Here is a 16,115-nt window from a genome sequence, read left to right on the forward strand (position 1 = left end):
TTAGTAACTATTCACAGATTAAGTCTCTAATTTTCTTCAGGTGTAAAGGTCAAGACAGATTTTAGATAGCAAGGGCTATCAGCAGAAATGGAAGAGCACGGCTGAGATCCTTTTTTGATCACTACAGCGTGATGCAGAGAATTTAACAAGCCGCATGTTGCAAGGTGAAAACTATATAGACCAACATTTTGATGAATTACATAAAGATTTATATATACATATTATACATGTATAAAAATGCATATACAAACACACACAACTGGAGAAAATGAGTTTAGCTAAGGGTTGTGCCTGGCACTTACATTGCTTTCGTCATATAAGGAGCTCAGCATGGTTTACCAAGCTATATGAGAGCACTTTTCCCTTGCTGCTGAAAAATGGGAATAGTTGTTTTAATGTTTCATAGCAACAACTTGAAAGAGAAAGCAGTGTCCAAGTGAAGCTGTTGGCTAGCTGGGGGAGGCAGGTTTATTGGGGGCTGGCTAGTGCAGCGGAGTTAATGCACTTCTTTCATCAGGTGCCAGGGGCACTCTGGTGACCACAGGCTCACAGGGACACAGGCTGCCAGAGACCCCGTCTTCCCTATCAACCAAAAGGCAGCCTTTCGTGGTGTGGCTGGGCTTTCCATAAGCCTTAGCTTGTGCTGATAAGCTTCTTACTGAACTTGCAATAGAGATTGACAGCATCTGTCCATCGTGGTGAATGCTCCTTGGACCTGCCTGCCTGCTGGCGTGGTAGGCAGTCCAGTGCTTGGACAGGCAGGGCAGCCTGGCTTCCAGTGTGACCAGCAGGTAAAGGTGACCTCCACACTCTCTCAGAAACCAAGAAAGTTCTTGCCTTGTGGACAAACATCCCACAAATCAGTTTCAACTGGGTCATGCTTGGGTTCTCTGGAAATGTCTTATGGACCCATCTGTGAGCTTGAAAGGTATTCATCCCCTGTATCTACAGTGTGGTGGAGTCCAGTCATCCCAGTCCTGCCCAGTGTGCCATTGTGCTTGGTTCTTAAACAATCAGCAAAAACTAGATTTTGTTCCAAATTGTGCCATTTGTGATGAAGCATGTTGGCTGATGGAGTTTTGGTGCCTGGAGGTTCAGTATAAACTGCTTTCATCTTGGCACACCATGAAGGGGACCAGTGTTGGATTTCCATGACTGCTCATGGCCCAGCAGAAGGTCTTCCAGTAAACAAGCAGATGAGAGGCAACATCTAGCAGAGCCAGCTGGGAGAGAAGGGGAGAGGCAAAGGAAGGGTCAAGCACCACCATGCATGGGCCAGGGTTCCCCTAACCTTGGGAGTACTCCATCCCAGAAAGCACTCTCCCATCAGCCAGTGAATTGTATGGTGCCAACAGAACGAGAAGATACCCTTGGTTCTAGCTTAATCCTTACTGTTTCCTTCTTCTCAATTCTAACAGTTGTTCTTTTTTTCTTGGTTGCTCTTTTCCTTCCCTCCCTGTCTCTTCTCCCTGTGCCTGCTCCAAGCCATCTTTTCTTAATTGCCTGCATGTATTTTTTAAAATGAAAGGGCTATACAAACAGAACCCCATGAGTGCCAGGCTAAATTCCTAAAACAAGCTTTCTCTTCCGCGAGGAGACCCAAACACATTCACTCATTGATTGGGCCGCTAGCTGATACTCGGCTCACCCCCCTCCTCCTGTATTTCAGATAGGTTTTCTTTTTTATTAAACGTCTCTAAAAAGACCAACAGATTGCCTGTGAATGACCACACAGTAGAATCCTACAAAGCTCCCATTCATGGCCAAGAAACTTGTACAATCCCAGTGGTGCAACAGAAAGACAGCTCTTTATAAACCAACCTGAGTTAAAAGGTCAATGGCCATAAACTCCCCCACCCTGCTTTCCTGCAGGGTTTGGGTTTTTAATAGTAATCAGTACTTTTTTACTATCATAAGGAATAGGTCTTTTGAAGGGTCGGGGGAAGGGTTATTTTTTTGCTTGAGGACTGCAGGGAAAGAGCTGTATCATGCTGAGAGATGTGCCCCAGGGCTCCTCCACTGCAGTTCCCTTTATTCAGTGGAGTTCTTGGCTGGATGGATTAACGCTGGCCTTGTTTGTTTCATTCTGCTGGCCTTGGAAAGCAGAAGCATGCTTTGGCTTGAACATGGTCTGAAGGTGAAAGAATGTCCTACAGATGACCATGGAATCTCCTACAGAAGATGACCATGGACGTAACCTCTGAGAGAAGACAGGCAATGGAGTTATCTGGTCAAGAGTCTTAAAATCAGGCCAGCTGTTATGGCCAAGGACAGGCAAGTTTCCACAGTGTCAACAGTCTCTGTACATATAGCAGCATCCTCTCCACTTGATCATTTGACCTTCCTGCCATGAAGAAGCTGCTCTGGCTGCCTGACCCACTTTTCACCTTCTGTTGCTTAACTATAGTGTACAGACAATACACAGGTCTCTTCAAGGTTCTTTCACTTGCACTAACAAGAAGCCATACAAGAACGCTTACAAAAGGACAAAACTAAAAGGAAACAGGTCATCATGGACAGAACATCCAGGTGGTCTGTGCCTGTGTGGCCGGCTAACATCTATATGTCTCTCCCCAATGGCAGAGCTATGACAGTAATCAGATGTGTCCTAGAGACCCAAGTGGAGAAGCAGAGAGAGAAATTTAGCTTTGCTACATCTATGTGAACACAATCAATACCTTCTCCAAGCAGGTTCCTCAGCCAGAAGGTTAGGAAGAGCCTAAGGACATCACTCATTAAAGTGTGCGGTGGATTCCCAGAGAAGAAAGCGCACAAGTAGGCTGTGCTAAGGCAGGACCAGTGAGCCCTGTTAGCAGATGACCCTCAAGGGTTTGTCCAAGGAGGAACAACTTCTGCCACCCTTTTGGACTTTTAGGAATTGACCTGGATACTTTCATATCTCTGATAGCTGTAAAGTGAAACTGATTTTGAAAATGTTAAGTAAATTTTATAGAAGACGATAAAATTCCTTTCTTAAAAAACGCTGTAGCCAAAGGAGACGGAGTCCTCCACTGCAATAAAAAAGCATTAATGGGACCACAAATAGGAGGACTTGTAGCTTTTTCATGAATTGAGCATGTATTTCCTGTCTGAGAGACACGTCTTTACTTAGGAATTATTGGGAAACGACTACAATTCCCCGTGGCAGTAGGGATGAATGGGTGGGCCTGGGTAAAGGCAAGCGTGTTCCCATGGAAGTGTATGTTCAAGTGAACTTCAAAGGCATCAGTACACAAACATACACGCTCAACGTGGTGGGAATAAAAGGTTATTTAAGTTCTTTCATTAAAAAATATTATTCTTCAATTATTTTAGCATGTTTAAGGTGTTTAAGCCCTCATTAATATCCTTTAAATCTGCCTTTCACATACACTGCAAAGCTTTTCAATGAAGGACTCATTTTAATGGATTTAGAGGTAATCTTGTTTTTTAGCAAATAAAATAAAGATTTCACTAATTAAAAACGTTACAACATTTAGACTGGTCTTTTCTTTCCACTGCTTTAATTAAAAAGCATCTTGGGGGAAGGTTTCAAGAGCTGGATTCAAGTTTTATTTAATAATCCTAATACCAAGGACAAAAAGGAACAAACTGTTCTTGAAAGAGTTTCATCCAGGAGATGTAGGGAGTGGGAAAGGCTTGGCTTAGCTATGAGTGACTACTTCAGGTGGTCAGATCTGAGCAAACCCTTCATGAGAACAAATAGTGGGTATGTGAAGCAGACGACACTGCTCCGTCTCTTACCATGGAGAGCGGGGTTAAAATAGTCATGCTTTTGGGTCAAGGATGAGGAATACACTTCTTAGGTCCCTGGAGAGCAATCGCAGCAGTGGCAGCTCTAGCCCCATGTGGTCAGCTGCACATCCTATCAGCTATCCATCCCCTCTGCAGAATATACATCCCACAAGAGCTGCAGCCCGGCCAGCTGGCCTCACAGCCTGCCAACGGAGGGATGCAAGTGCTTGCTCTGTGCACTCATTTAACAACCCACACCACCTTTGGTAGGTGGTTGAGGTACAAGCTACAGCAGAGTTGAGATCTGGTGATCCCTGTGTATTTGCTGGGAAAAGGCAGGTTATCTGTTCCTCAGGCTAGCTGTCTGCAGGAGATGGTGTGAGCGCTCCCTCCAGAGCCCATGCTGACTGCCACGTGTGCTGGGTTTGAATCAACATCTTGGTGGAAAACAGGTTTCTTTGGTGGAAAACCAGATAGGAGAGGTTCTGCTCCCTCCTCTTTTTCCTTCCCTCACCCAAACTCCTGTTGGTGAGCACCTCTTTTGTGCTTAAAATCAGTGAAATTATCGAGGTTTGTAAGACAGCTTATGTTTATTCTTGATGGCTTTTTTATAACACAGATCCCTGACCCAGTTAGACATAAGCTGGCACAACAGCGTGGGGTGGCCAGCTGCCTCACAGCACAGAGGAACAAGTGGCTGGAGGTTGGCAAGATGTGAACTCGAACTGGCTTTGCCACTAGGAAAATTGCAGTGGCACCACACCCTGCCCCTCTTCTCCCTTCTCCTCCTCCTAACAGTGCTTGAACAAAAGACCGAACCCCAGCCTGCTTTGCAACAGGCACCCTATTACACAGTGCCGCTCTCTGCTTGATCCCAAATCCTGCCACCTCGACTCTGAGGTGCTGGAAGACATTGAGTTGGTGCTAAATGGCAAGGAGGCAGAGAGGTCCTGGTATCCACATAGCGCACAAGCGGATGAAGAACAACATCCTAAGGATTGCTGCTGTTGTCCCTTTTCAGGGAATGGGAAAGGGCCAGAGGCTTCCTTTTCCCCATGGAAGGAAGGAAGCTGGACTAGATGACCATTTTAAGTTCCTTCCAATTGAAGTATTCTATTATATTCTATTCTATTTGATTCGATTCTATTCTGTTCTATTCTATTCCATATCATCTAAGCCTGTTTCCTTTGGCTAGTGCAGGAATAGCTGGAGCTCTGGCTCCCACTTCATTCTGGTGAGCAGGTATGAGTGAAGACACATGGTGAAGATGAAGGCTTCTCTGGCACTGACCTAAACAGATACCCACGGCTTTGACCATGGGAGAGGGACTACCCTTCCACCTTTCAGCACCGAATGCCTCTTCCACCCCTTGATGGAGAAGCCCTGAAGGACTCTGTTGATCTTGGATGTGTTTTACAGCCTTCACCTTGCTCAGCATCTAGGCTGTGAAAACATACAGGATGAGATGGTGAGAGTCTGAACATCAGATTCAGCAGGGCACCTTGTTGCTAACTAGCATAGAGGATCTTTAGGTTCACTCACTTGTCCTTCATAGACTATAAAAGCTATTTTCAAAGCCTGGCCTCACGTGTCTTTATTGGTGTTGAGCAATACACCGCTTCGCAGCTCAGTTGCTTGCATTCTTCCCACACATCTGTTAAAGGACCAGCAGCAACTGTTAAAGAGTGCATGAGACATCAGCCACTTCTGGAAAATGTTAACATTTTCCTGCCTGATATGCTCAACTACCCTGGAATTATTTAAAAAAAAAAAAAAAAAAGGAAAAAAAAGGACTTTTCCACAAGATTTCTGGGAGGGGTCTGCAAAGAGGAACTTGTTGTCAGCCACAACTCATGACTAATGTAATATAAAAAGCGTCTGTTTGGCAGGATTTTAGGTAAGTGTTTCAGGCATGAGGGTATTATTTTATGTGCAAGGTTATATTTAGAATTTGTAGACTGCAGAGTCGCAAGAAAATAATTGCATCAAGGAAATCTGGTGAAATCATAAACCATGAGAATGCAAAGTCTGAATCATCCGAGCCCGCAGGAGCCTGGGATTTATTCCACCAGAGCTCGCAGCAGCTCATCCATTTGTTGGTGGCTAGGGTATTTCCTTAGCTTTAAAGAAGTTTATGCTTCCGTGTTGATATATTTACTAAGGCAATAAGTGCAGCATGTGAGAATGACTGAAGCTGTAAATGGTTTCTAGACCCTTAGAAATCAGACTTCAAACTGTCTTGTTTTGAACTGCACTTCCTCCTTCTGGCACGGGTGCATCTGGAAGCTCCAAAGATATGAATCCTCAGGAATCTGACTGTTGTTCAGATGTGGCTTTCCACATGATGATTCACACCCTCCTCATTTTGGGCATCCTGGTGTTCAAGAGATGATGTGTCCTTCCTCCTAAGGATCAGTCTAGAATATAAAATGCACTAGGACGTGATGACAAAGCATTGGCCTGTGACACCCTCACCCCCCTGCCCCCACAAGATCCTCTTGTGTGAGATAAAAGACCCTCAGAGGGCTGTGGAGGTGTTTATAGCCCACAGATAATGCACTGTTTGCCTGTATGAGGTTGGAGGTGGGAGGGTTGCGTATAGTGGCTCTTGCATTCCTGTATGGCAGGACTGTAGATATGCAAGCTGGATGCTTTTAAAAGAGGGGAGAGTTTTCAGCTCAGCTGGGACAGGAACATGCATCAAACCCTCTGACCCTGATCTCCCTCTGTCAGCTCCAGACCCCTTCTCCTCGCCTCTCTCCATACAGGTGCACAGTGCTTCCCCTCTGCCTCCTGGGGCGGGCAGCCCACGACTCCTTCTCGTCCCAATTCAGAAGATCTCGCCATGTCTCCCTTCAGCCAGGTTGGCATCCCCATCCCGGCTCAGCCGTCCCCAGCAGCAACAAACACTCAGCTTTATGACTCTTGTGAGTAGACTGCAGTGACATCTTTGCATACGTACAAAATCTGACTATGTCTGCAAAGCAGTGCTGACAGTAGAGGCTGCAAGGAAAGCTGAGAGAGAATTCCTTCCAAATTCTTGCGCTGTATCTCAGAAATGGTCTGATCTAATGATTTCACGTGTAGCCTTTAAGACTCCTCAACATGTTGCAGTTGGCTAAGCAGAAGTCTGTCTGTTTTTAAATTAAATAGATACTTTATTGAGTCTTCACTCTGGTTGCACAGTGCGATGGGTCAGAGATGATCCTGGCGGTCACTGCTCTTGCCTTTTCTATCAATAAAGGCACATGTTTATCCCAGGGCAAGCAGGACGTGTGAATGGTGCCAAGGGTTGGCTCAGGTAAATTTTCCTTGCAGTAAAATCATAACACCTCCTCTTCACTTCTGCATCTGAGCTGAAGAGCATAATGGGTTTCAGTTACTTTTATTTGGGCAGTGAAGACAAGAGCCTTGTCACAGCATCTCAAGGGACAGTCAAACACAAACCGTCCATGGTTCCCAACCTCCCTCCAACTGAAGGGCACATATGATACCTAAGAAGAGTCTCTTTCTTCACAAGTCAATACACTGCCATAGTGTCCTCAGTGAGCAGGAAGGAGGGATGGGGCAAAAGAGGGTTTCGGAGAAAGAGATGAGAGCGGTGGTGACATTTATTTCAAGACCTTCATGATGAAAGGTTCCTCATGCTGTGAGGACTCATTCATGCCATTTCAGAGCTGGCATTCAACCAGGGCTTAATCCGGTGCAGAATGAAATCAGGCATTATGAAGAGATGGATGGTTGTAATTGAAATAATAACATAAATATAATTGAAATATAAATATATGTATGCGCGCACACACACACACTGTATAAAACCTCCGAGGAAACAACAATAACCTTTTAGCTCTGCAAGCCAACTAACCTATTCCTGTAACCGCCTCTAATCTGTATGTTTGCACCTGGGGTTCTTTAAGGAAACACAGAGTTGTAATTAACTGGGGGTGTGGAGAAGTCAGATGAGTGGGATATTCACACTGCAAGACCAGAGCGTGAATTTGCACCAGGTCACAAGCATAAAGAGAGCAGGCGGGCCAGCTTCGTCCCAAGAGATTGTTTTACGTGCTCTCCATCATCAAATAGCCACACATTGCAACTCACAAATTTCCTCCAGTGACCGTAAAGCTTCTCAGAAAGCTTTACTTCTGAGTTAGTCATTCAAAAAGTTACTCTGTGACATTAATAAAGACCCTTGGATTTCGTTAGACTTCTGCACAGCTTTAGCAGCCGTGAAGCTGGTACCGAGCTGCCATGAGACATTACAGTACCTACATTGTTGGTGGGAACCTCAGGGAAAGAGTTTTCTGGACATGCCCTAGCGTCCACTTTCAGGTGATAACTTCTTGGCTAATAAACACATTTAAAACACAAAATATGAATTTCCCTTATTGCTTATGATGGAGTGGCTGCCAAGCATCGGCAATTAGGATTATGTCTGGAGAGGGAAGGGGCTTAGCCAGCGCCTTCGGATGCTCAGCACAGGAGTCCTGGCTCACAGCTGAGACTGCTTTCACATCTGGCTGGAAAGGCTGGCTGGTTGTGATGCTTAGGTGAAGCTTTAAACTGGGTCTAGGTCTGGCTAGATGAAGCACAGCTTACCCCAAGATCCCATGGTCCAGTTCTTGGGCAAGCAGTTCATTCTTTTTCCCTGATGACAATACTGTTCCTGGCCTGGTTTTAACTTGGGGCTGAAAGCTGTCTGCAGAGCCTCCACATCCAAACCAGTAGTGTCAAAGGTGTTCAGGAGGCTCCAGGAACAAAACTGAGGAGTCTATAAATCTAAATCTCCAATCAGTCTAACACAGCCCACAAACAGGCTCTTGTCTGTTCCTCTCTTGTCGCAGCACTCTCCAAGCTAGCCAGCTGCAACAAGGTCTTCTACCACCACACTCGTCATGCCAGTCCCTCTGCTGCCTTCTCCTCCTCTCACCTCATCCAGGGCCCACTCTCTCATCTCTTGCTTCTTCATCTCTTGCTTCTTCCTCTCTCTGCTCTCTCTTCATTGACTATCAACCATTTAACCAGCCACAGCTGCACCTTATCTACATTGGCCAACCCGCCACCCCTGAAGCCAGCCCACAGTTGTATATTATCAATGCTAATTAACCTAGCTTCATTCCTCTACACTCTCTCAGATGCTGCAGCCCACAAAGTGGCTTTTGAAAGGAGATGATGATTGCACTGTTTGCTGAAGAATGCTCTGAAATGATTGAGACATCCATAGCTACCTTAAGGTAACACCGTGGTGCGGCTAGCAGGGCAAATGTAGAGAAATTGACAGTGAGTGATGGAGCTGAGAATAATATGGAGGTTTCATTCTGTCAATGCGGATGTTGCTGATGGGTGGAGGTGTCTGGTGTGTGTTCTTGTCAGTGACAACTCTGAAAAATGCCAAAAAATTGTCATCGGTGATTAAGCTCCCTCACGCAGGGAGGCTTTGGGAATAGCAGTCAATGGCTTTATAATTAGCAAAAATTACTGAGAAAAGAGTCATTTGGATGCTTCTTTTTTCTCATCAAAGACTGTCTGTCTCTAAGTCCCCTTCTGAGCTGGTCTCTCTCCCAGCCCAGCCTTCTTGTGATGACAAGGGACAACAGACCGCCTCAGATCACACAAGACAGGGTGGATTCACACTTGCCAATGTGTGAATCATATAATGACTAAAGAAGCTCCACGGGAGTCTGCTCCTCTGGATACCAGTCAGCATTTGCATCGCACCTGATCCTGGCTGTGTGGTCAGTCCCATGCATGGTGTTCCCTGCTGGGGCTCATCCCTGCCAGCTAAAGCAGTTGATCATTCAATAGACCTGCAGCTGGCTAACAGACCTGTAAGCCTGTGCTCTAGAAACATTCTGTGATCCTCCCGGCCTGCAGCCCAAAGATCCAAATGTAAAAACTAGGACCACATCAGGACCTTCAGCTCTGAGCTGGTCCTCCTGGACCAAGCTCATCTTTTGCTCCTGGTACCATTAAATCCTCTTTTCTAGCTGGATCATGTGTGCAGCCAGAGGAACAGGAGCCTGTCAATGTTTAGAAGTGGGTTGCTGGTGTTTTAGGCACAAATTATACTCGGGAAATACTGCTAGTGTGGCTTGCATGCTCAGCTATTCACCATATGTGTATGAAGGCCTGGCCGGCACGTCCATGCTGATACGCAGAGTGTGCAGAAGCCCGAACCTTTCCTTCTGGAGCTGATGAGCCTGGCTGAGCCCCACGGAACTGTGATGGATTCACATCCCTGCTGGATGAGGCTCCAAGAGGATGCATAACATGCCTTCCACAGGCAGATTGCATACATTAGTGCAGCAGTTTCTCAGGAAAACCCATTCTTAGAGAGAGCTGGCTTCTATTTAGCAAACACCACATGAAACAAGTCATAAGACTGCTGTCTCCTATAGCAGGATATCTTTTCTTTCTTGAAGGAGTCTTCTTGGATGTACAGATTTTATCTGCCCACGCCCCCAGCCACCCCAATTTCACCATCTTTGTATCTGCAACTGTATTTTTCTTTCCAGGGGGCTGGACATGCCTGCCAGTGAGCCTTCTTCCACTGGTATGAACCCAGGGACTGTCACCAAAACACAGTGTGATGAGGGTTGGAGTTACTGGGTGCAAGGGAGCTGGTGGCACAGTGGTCATACGCTGACCCTGGATGATACAGTGACATCCAGCAGTGGGATGCTCAAGTCACTTGTCAGTGTATAAAGCATGTGCTCAAACACCCATGAGTTGCCCTTGGTTACTTGGATGTGACTCTGTTGGCTGCAGGGGAAGCGGCAATGGATGGGGGAGCAAAGCAGATCCCTGGGAGAGGGACACGGTGTCCCCGTTGTCATCTGCCATGTGGAAGCGGCAGGGATTGCTTCTGCTGCGTTCAGCAGCTGGTCCTGTAAAACATACCACGGAAAACGGCAAACATCTTGACAGCAGAGGCCCCTTAGCAGAGAGCGCTGCCTGCTCGCTGCTTCAGGGTGACACTCGGGAGAGGTCCCCGGAGGCATCGGTGGAGCCTGGGGCTCCCACTGGAGCCAGCCCTCAGCTTCCCTGAGTCCTGCAGCCTCCGGCGAGCCCTGGGCAGCGTCCTGCCAGCAGACTGGAGCTCCTCAAGTCTCAAAGACTGGAAGTGTTGTTCCAGGCATAAGGCAGCAGTGTTTTAAGCCGCCGGTCCCCCGGGCTTTCTCTCGCAAGCTCTGTGATTACGTCATGTCTCCAGTGAGGTCAGTGCTCAGCTATCGGGATGGAGTTTCAATTACTCCTGGGCTTGCAGGCACGCTCCCGCCTGCGCAGGATGCGGCCAAGCCATCAGCAGGAGGGTGCAATGGGACTGTCCCTCCTCAGTAGTCCTTTCTTCAGGGACCGGCTTCCCCTCCCACAACCGTGCAAGTCCCGTGGCGGGAAGAAAGGGGTGCTTGTTTCTTGCCTACCGTTAATAGAAAGGGCTGGAAGTGTAACCAGAAATGACAACTTGAGTGAAATGCGATGCCTCCAGAGGGGCCCAGAAGGCAGCAAAGTGGTGCCTTCCAGCCATGCTAGAGACCCCTTTCTCCCCCTTACCGAAGAAGCAGTCAGCTTGGGAAATCTTGCTTTTGCAAATGTATATTTTTCCTTCTAAAAACAATAAATGGTGTTATTGATGGACAAAGCTGAGGTCCAGTGTGGCCACACACTGGGGTTTGGCTGGCTTCCTCTGCTGTCGCTATACTCTACATTTCCCAGGGAGACTTTGGATGCTTCCTTCTGCTGCAAGGGCCACACAGGCAGACAGAACAACCCATTGGAGGATCCTCTGCATCCCATCCAGTCTCATCGAGGACCTGGGAGGTGCAGAGGGGTCCAGGAGAATAAGGCACTGGCCCCTGACTGTAATCTGTGTCTCCAGCTCCTTCTGTCACTGCTGCCCTGCAAGAACAGAGCCTGCCTGAAGCCTTAAGGTCCAGTCCAAGCTGACCAACCCATTTCTCAATACTAAGTTTCAATTCACAAGCCTATAAATTCGTGTGCACACAGAAATGACCATCCTCAGATGGAGAAACAGCTCTGAGCAACGGCTGCTCTTTCAGTCCCACCTACTGCATGGGCTGGGCTCATTTGAAGCCATCCTTATCTCTCAGGTACAAGTGATTCGGGAGCTCTGTTGAGCACAGATGCTCAGGCACGGGTCCAATGTCACCTGGACAAGGTCTAAGCAAGGAAGGAAACATGGCTTAGTGTCTGGCTTGGACAATGTTTAGTTCTCAGGAGCTGTCCTCACAATTTCCCCCCAACACTGCCTCTAACCAGTAGTTGCCAAAAAAAAATAATAAAGGTCAGACCCTAGACAGATGTTAGAAAAGAAAAATTAGAGCAAATAAATAGTATCTGGCTTCATATCAGGAATCCAAACTACGAACAAAACCCAACAGCCGGTCACCATTAAAGCAAACATAGGAGAAGCAAGCGGAAACTGGCCAAGCCCTTGATCTCTCCCACACATCTGCAACACCAAGTTACTTCACTGATTTACATCCCCTCCTGTCTCACCCAGCTCCCATGCATCACATCCCCCTTCACGTGTTGACTTCCATGTGTGCACAGGCACACTCACACATGCTCACGCTCACACGCACCCATTCCTCCCATCCCCTCCAGCCCACTCTGCTCATTTTGGTCAGTGCCCTGGCTGCCATGGCATGGCTGCTGCTGATTCACATGTCGTCACCGGCGGCTGCCCTCCCACAGTGCCCCCATCCCTTGGATCTGCGGCGCTGCACGTCGCTGGCACGTAACAGGGCCAGGAGCATTTACTGCCATGAAGTAGGGTACTGGGGCAAATGCCCACTGCATACCAATGAGTGGAAAGCAGCCCGTGAGCAGACGCAGAGCAAAGGTTCCCTATTCTCTTTTCTTGGCTGCCGGCACATGTGGGGCAGCGGGGATGTGGGAGAGGAGGGAAGGAGTGGCGTGAGCCAGAGACAGCAGTAGGAGCTCTGTCGCACTTTGGGATGAATGCTAAGCAGACCCCACCGGGCGGGAGTGCCCAGATGAATGGGATCCTTTCACATCAGCCTGACAGAGGAGGGATTTCATAGTTCTCTGAGCAGCACAGAGCTGCCTTAATCCAGCAGATACAATGCCCTGCTCATACGGCTCAGGAAACAAAATAAATATGTTCTTGCAAAGACATCACAATGAAGCTTTTAAGAACTCAACACAAGAAGGCTCTACCTGGTCCTCGGGTCTCCTTGCATGTGTGGGAGCTAAGAGCCAGGCTTTTTATTTTCTCACTCTCTTTACTTTTCTCAACATTTTCCTCCACCGCTGAACCTGGCCCTGGGGTGGAGGAGAAGAACATTTCCATATAGGCTCTCCTCTAAAAATAAAAAGAAACAGTCACCCCCAGGTTCATTCTAAAGAAAACGATCACAGAGACACCTGGCGAAAAAAGTAGAAATACAACTGACTTTGCAGATCAAGTAAAAATAACCAAAAAAGACTAGAAGACCTGAGGGGACCATGCCTGGACAGGACAGAGAAGATGTCTGCTCCCCATATCTAACACCTCTGGTGTCTCTACCAAACAGCCATGACAGCAGCAGCATGTAGTAGTGACTGCAGAAGAACCATGGAGGGAAGCCCACCGTTGAGGAACAGGGGCTGTTCATTCCACCTTTCCACTAATCCCACATGCAGGCAGGGATGCAGCAAAACAGCCCAACAGGGTGCAGTGTAGCAATGCCCAAAGTGGAGCCTGAGATGAGCCGTTTGTACTGTGGCTTAGTCCTTCAGCAGGTATGCCAGCCTGCAGGACTACACACTGCCACAGCTTGGCAGAGTCTGGTACCCGCCGAGCTCTGAACAGCTTCGAGACACTTTTTCCACTTGCATCCAACCATGGGTGGAAAGGAGTCTTTAGCATTAGTGGCTAACCCAGCTGCCCTGCTCTGGCATCACCTGGCTCCTCATATTCTCCTTTTGTTCTGTGCTGCTGCTGCAGCAAAGAGCATTAACTCTGCTGTACAGGTGTGATGCTATAAGGGATCTGTGGCATACTTGCTGCGCTGTGTGGGGTGGTCATGGTGCTGCAGTCAGGGCCGTTTGAGTCCACCCCTCCCTCCCAAGACTGCTCTTTCCCAAGTAGCATGCAGCCTTGAGAACAGGCTGGGTGACTCCAGCCCACTTAAGGCATATATGGTTCATTTCTTATTTCCTTGATGGTTTAGGTTCCCAGCTGAAGGGAAACCCTGTTGTGCTGGGAAGGGATACATTAATATCTCTGCTCAGAGGTCACAAAGGCTCTTTCAAACACTGCAGCTGAAATCTCCCCTGGGTATGGCTCCCAGGAGATGGGCTCATAATACCCAGAGGTTATGACAGAATTATACCATGTATACGGGAGGGGTGACTGCCTTATTCGGCCATTTGTGCTGTCCTTGTGGTTGAGGGTCATGTACGCAGTGCTACTTGGGCAGCCTTTGGCACCTATCTGGAAAAAATGTCAGAGTGCAGGACTCTCTGCTCCCACACATCAGCTTGGGAAGCTGCCTGCATCTTCTGCACCTGGCAGGTGCCGAACAGCAGTATAAAACTGTCAAATCCATTCCCGAGATAAAGAGCTTGTGTCAAGCTGATCAAAGCATGAAGACATGAGAAACACACAGAGGCAAAGCTTTTAGGACCAGAACTGGTGGCTTTTCCGCCAGAACCCCCTGCATCACCCAGGCCATAAGATGTCAACTGGCAAATCCTGCAATGGCAGAGATTGTTCCTCCTATCAATGAGAAGAGATGTACCTTCTGGAGAAAAAGCTCTGCTTTCCAAAATGCCAGCAGCCTGCTGTCCCACCACAAGACTTCTGGCCACATTTTGCTTTCCCGAAGTCTCAAGCTCTGTCAAAAACCCAGTGCCAGTGCCCACCGCTGAAACGGAAACATGCTCTTCCAAAAATTAACCGAACCGTGGCCCTTGCTGTTAGATGTGTGTTAGCTCCCATGCTCTGCAGCCTGTCTGGATGTGGAGTAAAATTCCCATTTTTCTGCCAGCTTCCCCTGCCCCTCTGTGTGCGAGCGCTGCCGTTCCCGTGCCAGAGCTGCCGAGACGAGGCGGTGGGTTGGCTGGGATAACGGCAGCTCCGTGATTCCCCCGGCCGATGATCTACCAGAAGTGCCAAACTGTGTCAAGCGACGTGTGAGTCACCACTCACAGCTTCTGCTCAGCAATTCTGGCAAAATTTAGGTCTTTTTATTATTCTTTCTAGCAGCCTTACCAAGCTGGCATTTTTAGCGTCCCAAACCGAAGTTGAATAGAGCTGCCAAGGGCTGTCATCCCAAATTTCTGCTTCTAATTTCCTTGCAGTGGAGATGCTGAGATGGCTGAGAATATTTCATTTTACCACCTGGCCGCCAAAAAGCTGGGTCTGCATTTTGGGTGATGTCACATTTCCTGAGCTTTGGAGAATGGTTGTCTCTCCTTTCTCTTTTGGCGCAAAACAAGCTCGATCATTCAAAAAAAGAAACCCCTCATGAGCTGCCAAGGAAATACCAATGAGAGAGACAGGAACAAAAGCACAACTGTAAAATCAGAGGAGACAAAAGGATTCAATAAATTTGATTTTTTTTTTTCCCACCCAGACTGTACCATTCATGTCAACTGATGACAAGAATTATTTGGTGACGTTGGAAGAAGTCAGAACAAATCTGCTCTTCCTTAACAGCCCTGTGTCTAAGCCACCCATCCCAGTGGGTTTGTGGTTAATCTGGCTAAGGTCTATGCCCTCTTTGACAGAAGCTGTAGCTTCCATACAGCCCTCCCTAGCAGGATTCATCTTAGACATGTCAAGGAGATGACTAATAACCAAATGTGCTCTCAGGCTCGGTGATTGAATTCATTTGTGTGGCCAAAACCCCCATTAATAGTCTGTACACACAGTATATATAGTTACTTTTTAAATATAGAGGCATTGTCCAGAGGTATTTCTATTGCCCTGTTTACTCCCAAACCACTTGGGCTCAGACATCTCGACGTCCTGAACCTAAATGTGGATAAAGTGTGAGGCAGCGCTCCAAAGGGTGAGACAGAAGGGAAATCACTGTGCCAAGCAGCATTAATGGAAAAAACATTTGAAGCTGCCACAGTTCAGCATTTCTTTTTTTTTTAACCTGGGTAACCCAGGTTAAGTGCTATGGCTGGGTGACATTAGAGGTGGGGATTACGTGCTCAGGGTCACACCAGAGGTGGGAGTTAGATGCTCACGGAGAAGGAAAGGATGTCAGTCACAAGGGGAATGCCAGATTTGGTCATTGGAGTATCTCACTACTGGAAAAAAGTGGAGGTTGATTTGCTGGGAATTCCCATAGGGGCAGCTATCTCCTTTTTGAGTTGTTATTTGTCAGGGCGCAGCCTTT

Source organism: Falco cherrug, chromosome 7 (assembly GCF_023634085.1).
Source record: "Falco cherrug isolate bFalChe1 chromosome 7, bFalChe1.pri, whole genome shotgun sequence".
NCBI classification, from domain to species: domain Eukaryota; kingdom Metazoa; phylum Chordata; class Aves; order Falconiformes; family Falconidae; genus Falco; species Falco cherrug.